We start from the raw sequence: 12,117 nt of genomic DNA on the forward strand, positions 1-12,117 counted from the left end.
AGATTGCCCGCCACACACGAGTTCCGTCTGATCCCGGTCAGGGAGCTACCCACATGGCACAGCAGACCTCTCCAGTCTCACCTGCTGCTCCCCTCAGCAGTGTATTTCAGTTGATCTGCCTGTTCTGCTCCCTACTCTGTCTCTGGCGGATCCTCTCATCCCCCTCTCCCCACACTTCTGGCCTACACCCCAGTTCTTGTATGCATAAGTAAATAAAAATAAATCTTTTTTTAAAAAGTATGGGGCAACAGGGCAGTGCTACCTCTGACCCTCCCCGCCCTCTCGCTACAGAAACTCAAAGCTGAGCCACGTACGGGAGTCCTCTCTATAGTGTCAGTCCATCCTTGATGCTAAAAGGAACCGTAGAGGCACAGAGACACTGGAGCCAGACCCACAGGTCCAATCCCTTCAAGCAACAGCAATGGTGGGCTGGGGAGGGGCAGGTGAGGCGCTGCTGCAGTCAGGCCTCCAACAGACGCCCAGGATCAATCGCCTGGACACCTGGGTAGGCACCTGAGCAGAGCCCTGGGCACACGGTTGTGTGTCAGACCCAGGAATGGGTTGCTGCACCCAGCAGGGAACTGCCTCCAAGGCCAGATGCAGACGGAAGAGAGCTGAATCACCAGTCCCCAACCCCATGAGTCATTCTCACTGCAGCCCACGGTGCAGGGAAAAGGGCTGCTGGGTGCAAGAAACCCCATGCTCCTCTTCTCTGCCCTCATGTGAACTCCATGCATGCCGTTTTCCTTCCTCTGCATGTGAATTCGTGCACACAATGCCACATTGCTCTGAAGCTTCCAGAATCATACAAGCCTGAATTTCTATTGTCATCACTGCTGCAGGGCTGGCCAGGGAGTGAGTTCAACTTGCATTTGGATCCTTGCTGTTCATACATAGCATGTTTCTTTTAATCTTCTGGGAATGATACTGAATCATTTCAAGTTTGCAAATTAATTGTTGGCTTAAGGAGCTAGGGTGTTTCTGCCTCCAGAGCTAATGCGTAACTATGCGCCAAACGCTAATCGCTTTTCTCCTCATTTTATATTATTTACTCAGCTGATGTGCATTCAGGAGCACCCAAAGAGTCACTGGCAAAACATTAGAGGGATTCATAGCCTGATAAGTGGGGGAAAAGCACCATTAGCACATGAATGAGCCGGCTTTCAGGTGGCGCACTTCCTGGGGTGCACCTGATGCAGCTGAGCAGGCTGGGGCCCCAGGTGACACTGAGCAGAATGCGCTGGGCTCTCTGTCTAGCAGACGTGTCTCCTATCAGCCTCTGCTTCCTTCCAATTATAGAAATCAGAGCCGCCTGCCAGGTCCACAGGATGCCGCTACCACAAGCATCTTTGCCGCTGTCACGCAGCACCTGTCAGGAGTCACCTCTGATGACTGCTTCTCAGGCTCCAGAGAGCACAATGCCAGTTGCCTTCTACCCAAACCAGCCCCGCCCCAGCAAGCAGCCTGTTTCACCCTGAGGGAAGCCTGTGGTTTCCTCCCTGCGACAATGACAACTCCACGCAATCACTTGGCCAGGGGGCCAGTGGAGTCTACTGCTGCCAGGAGGGGCCTGGTTATGCTGCATCGCACATACCTGGACCCAGTGGCTACTGAAACACCTCCCTCCAGCTTGCTCTGCATGGTCAGCTGCTGGGCTTTCCGGAGTCTTGGCTCACAGCTCTGAACTCTCACAAGCTGCATGTCCACACACAGGTGAGAAAGAACAAGGAGAATCAGAGGCTTTTCAATGCTCCCCTCAGGGGACATGTGTCCCTGCACTTTGTTCCTCAAATCAAGAAATGTGGTCTCTCACCTTCAGGTGGCAGGAAAGCGGGCCTGTCTACTGGAAGACACCTGGAAACTGGGCGTTGGAAATCAGGAGTGCTGGGGGGAGAGGGGGTGCATCTGAGTGTGTGGCCCATCTTCTGGCCTAAAGACTTTGAAATGACTGAGTGCCCAGTTGATCTAAGTATGAACTGAAGCAGAAAAGCAGGTGGAATCATTAGGCTCTGGAAAAGTGCCCCTGGGATAGGATAGTGGTGAGAGACCACAGGGATGGCACGTGGAGAGAAGTAAAGAGTGGTTCCCTTTAAAGGAAAAAAGTTTTGCAAGTTCCCAGGGTGTTTTTTACTGTCACTAGTCACTTAAAATAGTCTAACTACCAGAATGTGATGAATATATACAATGGAACATCAGTCAGCCTTAAAAAGGAAGGACATTCTGACACAGGCTGCAACATGGATGCATCTGGAGGACATTCTGCTGAGTGACACAAGAATAGATACTGTGTGATTCCACTTATATGAGGTCTCTGGAGTCATCAAACTCACAGAGACAAAAAGGCAGACAGTGGAGTCAGGGGCTGGGTAGGATGGGGAGTTAGTATTTAATAGGGAGTGAGTTTAATGAGAAAGTTCTGGAGATGGATGAGGGCAGTGGTTACATGAGAATGTGAATATACTTAATATGAATCAACTGTACACCTAAAAATGGCTAAAATTGCAAATTTTATGCTGTGGGTATTTTACCACAATAAAAAACTGGATAAAAACCTAAAAGTAATCAGGCCTCCCTGGTGGCTCAAGGGATTGAGACACAACCTATGAAGCTCTCTGCAGGCATTGCAGCACGAGTTCGATCCCCGGCCAGGGAGCCACCCATATGGTGCAGCAGACCTCTCTTGACTCGCCCACTGCTCCCCTCAGCAGTGTACTTCAGTCAATCTGCTTGTTCTGTTCCCCACTCTGTCTCTAGTGAATCCTCTCACCCTTCATACCTTTGGCCTGTATCCCAGTTCTTATGTACATAAATAAATAAATCTTTAAAAAAAAAAACTAAAAGTGATCAATATGCAAAACATCATTTCCTAGGGGGTGTGTGTGTGTGTGTGTAATTGTACATAAGCTCCTTCTGCAGCTAACTTGTGTAACTCCCTAAATCAAATAATCACAAATGATACAATGTCCTTAAAAATGAACAATACTGTAATCTGAGGGGTGATGTTTTGCTGGAGCAGGTGGCAGCTGTAGGAACCTGGCACTGCAGCCCTGGCCTGAATTCTGGGATCTACTGTATCCTCAACGCAGCTCCTTCCTAATCTGCCTTTGATCCTGTCTGATTAGACCAGCATGAGGAGAGTCCCCAGCCAGCCAGGAAGACTGACTGCAGACCAAACTCTACTACAGACACAGACCTGCATAGACAGTGGTGGCGTTAGCGCTTCTTTGACTGTCATCAAAATGAAACATGGTGCTGGTGACCTCTGCGCAGAGCTCCCAGTAAGTCTGAGTGGATATAGAGAAGGCACAATGAACGCACAGCTCTTTGTTTGGGTGGGGGGTTGGGGGGCTCTGGAACCATTCCTCTCTCACCTGCAGCACTTTGACAGCATGTTGAGTGGTTGAGTGAGAAAAAGGGCCCATGCAGAACCCATGCAGATGAAGGGGGGGCAGCCTCCAGGCTTCCAGACCACAGCTTCAGTGCTCCAGTTGATCACTTTTGAATGTGGGCAGCAGGGTTGAGCAGGGGCCTGTTAAGTGTGGGTGTTTATTTCTTTTTGTTTTCTGATAAATTTGTGGGTTTGAGATGTTATAGTAAAGGACATGAAGAGTTACTACTTTGCCTCCAGTTGCACAAGGGTCTAAGAGGAACTTTCTGATCAGGGGTGAGTCTGCAGAGTTGGGGTCAGGGATTCTCTGTGAGGCAGCATTAATCACTGGAGAGGGTCTCTTGTCACCGGGTCAGAAAAAGAATTCTGCTCGGTAGAACCTTTCCCTGTGGTGCCACCTCATTTGCTTCACACTGAACACACACTTTGTTCTTGGTGAACTCTGGGATTGTCCCTGCCACATGTGAGGGAAGATTAGATTCTGTTAATTTGTCATGTCTCCTGGACAACCACATACAAACACATGAAATGGGGCCACTATCTTAAACCACATAAAAAATTAATTCAAAGTGGATTAAAGATTTGAATATAAATACGAAACTTTAAAACTCCTAGAAGAAAACATAGGTGGTAAACTACGTGACATAGATGTTGGCAATGAATTTTGTTGCCCAGAGGCAAAGGCAACAAAAGTAAATATAAGCAAGTGAAACTACATCGAACTAAAAAGCCTTTGTAAGCAAAGGAAACCATCAACAAAATGAAAAGGCAACGTACAGAAAATTCTTGAAGGTCCTACATCTGATAAGGGGTTAGTATTCCAAATATATAAGAAATTTATGTAATTCAATAGTAAAAAAGAATCTGAATACGAAAAGGGCAAAAGATTTGAATAGACATTTTCCAAAGAAGACATTTTAATAGACAATAGCTACATGAAAAGGTGCTCAATCACTAATCATAAGGAAAACACAAATCAAAATCACAATGAGATGGGGCCACAAGGGGTTGGCGCTAGGGGTTAAGATGCAGCACTCTGAAGCAATCCGCAGTCACTGCAGCACGAGTTTGATTCCCAGCCAGGGAGGTGACCCACATGGCGCAGCAGACCTCTCCTGACTCGCCCGCTGCTCCCCTCAGCAGTGTATTTTAGTACATCTGCCTGTTCTGTTCCCCGCTCTGTCTCTGGCGAATCCTCTCACCCCCACACCTCTGGCCTGTACCCCAGCTCTTTTGTGCATAAATAAATCTTTTTAAAAAACCCACCACAATGAGATATCATGTCACATCTGTTAGAATGGCTGTTATCAAAAAGGCAGAGATACCAAGTATTGGCGAAGGATGTAGAGAAAAGGAAACCCTTGTGCACTGTTGGTGAGAATGTAAATTGGCACAACTATTTTGGAAAACATTATTGTAATTTCTCAAAAAATTAAAAATAGAACTACCATAAGACCCATCAATTCCACTTCTGGGTATTTATCCAGTGGAAAAGAAATCACTATGCTACAGAGATATTGGCACTCCCAAGTTTATTGCAGCATTAATCACAACAGCCAAGCTATGAAAACAATCATCCACCAAAGATGAGATATATATTTATATACACACACACACACACACACACACACATATATATATGTGTGTGTGGAATATTATTTGGCCATAAAAAGGAAGGAAATCCTGCCATTTGTAACAATATAGCTGGAACTTGAGGGCATTATGTTAAGTCAAATAAGTCAGGCAGAGAAACACAAATATTTATAATGTTGTATGTGGAATCTAAAAACAAAAAAGCGGAATTTATAGATACAGAGAACAGATTTTGGTGGTTACTAGTAGCAAGGGTTTGGAGTGGGAAAAAATGCATGAAAATAGTTAAATAATTTCTGGGAATGTAATATATAGTAAGTGACTAGTTAATGCTGTATTGTTTATTTGAAAGTTACTAAGAGAACAAATCTTAACAGTTGTTATCACACATGAAAATGTAACTATGAGGAAATGGATGTTAACTAGGCTTATTGTGATGAGGTGATCACAGCACAGTCTATCCAAATATCACATCATTACATTGTACACCTGAACTCACAGTGTTCAATGTCAATTATGTTTCTTAGGAAATGAAAAGTTGGGGTGGATTTCCTGCCTAAGGCACCACTGGCTTCAGCTATAGCACATCGCCTGGCTGTTTTCACTCAGCTGTCTCAAATATGAAGCCCTTTACTTTCTTCTCTTTGATTTCCTCTTTTGTAGATTGACTAGCTGTAAGGGGCAGGAATGGCCACGGAGCAGGTTTTCTATGATCCCATGCAGACGGGGTAAAGGAGGAGAGAGTCCTGGAGCCCTCAGTGGCTTTTGCAGGCTTTTATTGGGATTTACCAGGTAAACAGCTGGCAGACCTCCCAGCCCCCAGCAAGTCCTCACTCTATCTGGGCTCTCTGGCGTTCTCTGGTGGCCTTGTTTTCGTGGTGCTTCTGCTTCTGCTTCTCTGCTTCTGCTGGTGTCCCCGTGACGCCGCCCTTAAAAGCACAGTCTTAGCCCAGGTGAATCCCATCTACCTAGGCCCACACCCTACTCCAGGTGCCCGCCATCAGGCATGCATTCAAGACCAAAGGGTTCCGTCATCTATCCTAATAGCAGGAGGGCAGAAAAGCCTGATCCTTTTACGTTACCCTACACTAGACTGCCCTTCCATCCCCTTCTGAGAGACATGATTTTGGGAACATCAATTCAGCCATGTCCCTAGAGCACGGGAGATCACACCTGCCGGTCCTGAAGCCAGTCCATTGCAGAATGCTCTGTGACTGTCTTGGGGCTGCATAGGGGTGCTTTCATGAAGTCCTCAAAAGTGTCAATTGGCCAAAGGTGGCCCCTTACTTGGTGGCCACAGTGTGTGCGTTGTCTGCTACAGACGAGGTTCTGAGCGGGGGTGGGGGGTAGTCAGTCTTCTAGGGGTCTTTGGAGAGGCTTTTCTTATCTAGGCACAAGGATTGTCCCATGATGACTTGTCAGCAACCAGAGGCCAGGGAGACCTTCAGGACCTTGCAGTGTGGGTGCTGGCAGGCACAGACCCCTGGGCCCACCCATCCTACCCGCAGGTCTGGGCAGGGCCTGAGCACCACTGGGTGTCTGCTACTCTTAAGCGGCCTGTTAGGCCACCATTTTGTTACCTACTGTTCTAAATTCTTAACAAGGTCAAAATGACCCTGTTCAGTTAGGTGCAGGAGCCCAACCCTGCAAGGTGCCTTTCAAATTAAACAATTGCTCTGTAAGGTCAGGATCGGGCACAGGGCAGGTTTTGTATGATTCCAGCAGACAAAGGTAGAGTCCTGGAGCCCTTGGTGGCTTTTGCAGACTTTTATTGGGATTTACCAGGTACACGGCAGGCAGGGGTGCGGGGGGGGCGGGAAGTTGGCAGGCCTCCCAGCCCCAGCAAGTCTTCATTCTTTCTGGGGTCTCTGCTTCTCTTTTGGTCTGCTCGTGGTTCTGTTCTTCTCTACTCTCTGCTTCTGCCGGCATCCCTGTGACGCCGCTCTTATAAGCCGCATCTCTCAGCCCAGGTGTACCCACTTATGCATGCCCACACCCCACTCCAGGTGTCCGCCATCAGGCACGCATTCAGGACCGCAAGGATCTATCATTAATCCTAATGGTGAGAGGGCAGAAAAGCCTGATACTTTACTTACCCTACAAGCTCAAAGCTGGATCACGCTGGGAAGGCTGTGCATCACGAGGTATGACCAGGAATGCCCAGGGGACTGATGACCAATGCATAAAATGTACTCCCCACTTATACATCATGAGGTATGACCGGGAACGCCTGGGGGGCGAGTACTGATGTATAACAAGGGACCCCAGAAGCTGATCAGTGGAAAGTCTTGTTGATAAACTGACATCATGGCTGGGGATCTATAACTTGATCTCAGTTACAATACCTAGTCATCAAGCAGATGAGAAGTGCCTGAAGGGCAGACTCACAACCCCTGATACTATAGAGGACAGAGCACCTTTTCTAGTTTCACCCCTCCCTTTTCTCTTGGTCCTTCTTCCTCTCAACTGATGCTGTTTAATTCTTGCATCAATAAAAAGGCCAGGATCGGGAGTGGGGGAAGCAAATATTGTCTAAAAAAAAGGTAAAAAAAATTGATAAATATTAAAAAAAATTTTTTTATAAATAAAAAGGCCAGGATCTTGCTCTTCAGCAGCATCCTGCTCCACAACTCCCGTTTCTTTATCAATGTGGTATTTCTCAATGCAACACACCTCCGTTTCCATAGACTCCAAGGAAGCTACCTGGGGCCATCTCTTTGAGAGGGACTGGACACTGACATGTGCTTGTTTCACAGAGGGGAGGGGCGGGGAGGGCAGGTGTGGTGGGAAAGACATACCTGTCAGTTCTGATCAGGATTGAGCTCCCAAAGTCATCAGAGAAGGGCAGAGCAGAGAACAGGCAGCAGCGGGCTTGCTGGGAGCTCCAGAGCTCACAGGACCCCACCCAGCACTGACTGATCAGCACCCTGTGTGCAGCTACACTTTGAAGTCCCAGGTGATTCTGATCTAAACCCGTTTTCTATCAGGGTTGCCCTGTAACACTTGGACACAGAATTAAGCAAAGCCGCTGAGGAAAGTGTTGGTATCTACATTCTGGCTCCAGGCACAGGAGAAGCTGCTAGAGGGCAAGCTGGGTAGAGGAAGATTATCCAGAGGGGCTCAGGGTGTCCAGGGCCTCAGCTGCTCCCTACCTGCCCTGTGCATGCACTCTGCACGGTGTTTTTAGAATATTTTGAAGGTTCTAAGCCTAATACTTGTTGGGCCACTCACGGCAGGGCAGGAGGCATCCCCAGCTATCTGTATGCACAATTTAACACTTCAGTCTCGAGAGAGTATTTCCACTCCTCAAGGTGCTGTAATGGACAAAGCAGCGGCTTATGTTCATTTGACAGGCAAATTCACAAAGGCTCAGGAGATGGGGCTCACTCCAAGTGTCAGTCAGCGACGGGTCACAATGAACAGTGCGCTGGGATCTGAACCAGCAAGGAAGGCTGAGAGAAAGTGGGTTGAACCACATGCAATTTGCAGCAACATGGATGGCGCTGGAAGGGATCATGCTCAGCGAAATAAGCCAAAAAGAAAAAGAAAAATACCGGATGGTCTCACTCATAGCAGGAATCTAGAAAACTTAAATAAGGGACCAGGAAATGAATAACTATAAGAAAGTGAAAATCAAAATCAACAAAAAACTATGAACCAGAGACACTTTTTGGGGGGTGGGGGGCGGGAGGGGAGGGATTGGGGTCAGAATGGGGGGGTTGCAATTGTATGGGGAATATAAAAATAAAATTTATTCAAAAAAAATAAAAAGAAAATTAGAAAAGAAAATGACAATAAAAAATAAAATGATCCACGGCATAGGAGCCTAATAAATAAATAAATAAATAAAGTGGGTTTAACATATGCTGTCACAATAGCATCAAATGCCAAACATTTAGGGACACATGTAAGAAAAGATGCACCAGATCTTTGTGTTAAAGCTACAAAATACCACGGAGGGAAATCAAGAAGACTTCAGTAAAAGTCAATATCCTTGACATGTCAATAAACCCAAATGGGTATATAGGCCCAATGCAATCCCACCAAAACCCACTGGGCCCAGGGGACTACCCCAATGATCCCTTCACTTCACACCTTGCACAGAAATACACTCAAAGTGCATCTTAGACTAAGTATAATTACTAAAACTAGAGAACTTCCAGAAGATCTCAGGGAGGAGGTCTTAGCGATCTGGGTTTGGCAAAGCTCCATACATCAGAAACAAGAACTTCTGCTCTTAGAAAGACACAGCTTGAAAAGTCAAGTGACAGAAATATCTCAACAGTATATCCAACAGAGGGCTGGCGTCCAGAATCCACAAGGAACAGAAATGAGTGTTATTGTGTCGGCTGCCTATTCCTGTGTTTCTAGATGATTCACTGGACTCTCAAACTCCAGGCACCAGGAGGGGCAGGCCTGAGCAAGGGGTTTCCATCCGGCATGGATGTGCTGACAGGGAGATGCAGCATTCACCCCTGCAAGGAGCGTGCAGTCATTTGTGCGAGCAAAGCCAGCAAGGCCCCGGAATGCTGGCCGGCTGGAATCCGCAGAGCCTGGGCGAAGCCCTCGCAAAAGGGAGCTGGGAGGCGGCTGACTGCGACACTGCACAGGAACCCTACACCGCTGCTCCGGACCTGCAGCTCCTCACGGCGATGACGCTCAGGTGGCGCGGGCGCCCCCGTGTGGTCATGTCCTCTCTAAGTCGCAAGTTCAAGTGCCACCCTTGGGCCGCCGGGAGGCTGTCTGGAGCCCAACCCTGCTGGGTGCACCCAAGGAGACTCAGGCCCTACCTCCAAGAACACAAGACCCCATGGTTCTGACCGGTAGGGGCACATATTGGCAACTTGAAAGTTTAGGTTAAAATCTTCAAAGTGGCAAAATACAGTCACTCTGAATTTTTTTCTGGGTTTATGTTTTTTTTAAAGAATAAATTTTATTTTATTCATTTATTTTATTTTTAATTTTAATTTTATTTTTTTAAAGGTTAACAAAAGGTTTATTTACAAGGGAAGAGAAATGAGGAAATGTACAACTCAGGGAGAAAAGAGGGAGATAAATTCTGAAATGTGTCCTACCTGTTCCAGCGACCTGGAATCCCAAATGACCCGCCGACACTCTTTCTGGGTTTAGTGCACGAGTAAGCAAATAAAGTTACACGTTTCCAAAGGCCAAAGTGGCAAAAAGAACACTTAGGACTCTGAAGTTCATCTCTGATGGCCGGAGAATCTGGGTGGCAGATTCAAGGTCTGTGAGGGTCGCAGGCCCAGGCCCTGAGAGGCACACCTCAGATGGCCCTTCTCACTCCTGGTCACTATGAGCCGCCACACGCTGTGGGCACGGCTCTCGCTTCTTTCCAGCTCCTTGGAGATCCCAGGGAGGAGAGTCAGGTATGCAAGAGTCAACCCTGGGCCAAGAGCGGTGTGGCCTGCTGCCAGGAGGCCTGGGCGTGCTAGAAACACACCCCAGCAGAGAGGGGCCAACTGCAAGACACAACTCAAAAGACTCTGTGTAAAAGCACTTTGTGTAAAAAAGACTGAACTCTCTCGTTCATGACTTATATTGAATATATGTAGATATACTGAGTTAAATATAACAGTTCGGATATACTGAGTTAAATATAATACTGCAAAATTAATTTCAGAGAGGGGCCTTCCCAGTGGCGCAACGGTTGAGCGCTGGGTTGCGAAGCTGCCCGCAGCCTCTGCAGCACATGTTCGATCCCTGGCCGCCGGCGAGGGTCCCACATGGCGTGCAGACCTCCTCTGCCGCCGGCAGGTCCCCTCAGCAGTGTATTTCATCAGTCTGCCTGTTCTGTTTCCCGCTCTGGCTCTGGTGAATTCTCTCACCCTCCGGCGCTTCTGATTGTACCCAGTGCTTGTATAAATAAATAAACAAATCTTTTTTAAAAAGTTAATTTCAGAGAAAGGGGTTTTTACTTATTTTTTGATTGCAGTAACTTTGGTTTATAACAGTCTGTAGGTTTCAGGTGTACAGTATCATAAATCATCACCTGTATTTAGGGCCTTCTGTTCACCACCAGAATTCTAGCTTCCATCCATCACCACACAACTGACATCTTTTATCTACTCCCTTATCCCTTCCCTCTGTAAGCACCATTTTGCTGTTACAGTCTTGGAGTTTTTATTATTTTTAGTTCACTTGTTGGCTTTGTTTATGTTCCATATCTGAGTGAAATCATACAGTGCTTGTCTTTCTGTGACTCCTTTCACTTAGCATACTCTAGCTGCATCCATGTTGTGGAAATGGCAGGATTTCATCTTTTTAAAAAAAATACCTGAGTGCTGTTCCACTGTGTGTTTATACCACATCTTCCTCATCCAGTCAGCCATTGGTGGGCACTTAGATTGTTCTCCAAGTTGGAGAACAATCATAATAATGAATAGTGCTAAATGAACAAGCATCTCTCTCTGCAAAGCAGTGTTTTTATATTCTTCAGACAAATGCCTAGGAATGGGATAGCTGGAGCATGCAACATTTTTATTCTTTATTTTCAAAGGAATCTCCACAGAGTTTTCCATAATGGCTGCACCAATTTATATCCCCACCAATAGTGCACAGGGTTTCCCTTGTCTCCAGTCTCTCCAGCACTTGTTTCTTGACCTTTAGGTATAAACCTATTTTACAGGAGTTTATACTCATTGTGGTTTTGATTTGCATTTCCCTAATAAGAAGAGATGATGAATATCTCTTCATGTGCCTGTTGGTTATCTGTATGTATTCTTTGGAGAAGTATCTTCGGACCCTCTGGCTATTTTTTAATTGGGTGGTGTTGTTGTTTTTATGAGTTCTTTATACATTTTGGGTCTTAACCCTTTGTCAAATATTTGACATGTAAATATCTTCTCCCATTCAGTAGTTTGCGTTTTCATTTTTGTGTTTTGTTTTGCTTGTTTCTTTTTCTTTTGTTTCCCTTGCCATTGTGGTTGAGTCCCCAAAGATATCTCTAAAATCATGGATGTTTTTCATCTACGTATTTTATAGTTTCTGGTCTTACAGCCTAGTCTTTAATCCACTTTCAATTAATTCTTGTGTATGGTGTTAGTGGAAATGACAGGTAAGGTCTAAGCTCTATTAATACTACTGTCCTTGGATAATTAAAGAAGGTGTCATTATTT

This window comes from Talpa occidentalis, unplaced genomic scaffold (assembly GCF_014898055.3).
Source record: "Talpa occidentalis isolate TD23 unplaced genomic scaffold, MPIMG_talOcc4v2.1 talOcc4.14, whole genome shotgun sequence".
Lineage (NCBI taxonomy): Eukaryota > Metazoa > Chordata > Mammalia > Eulipotyphla > Talpidae > Talpa > Talpa occidentalis.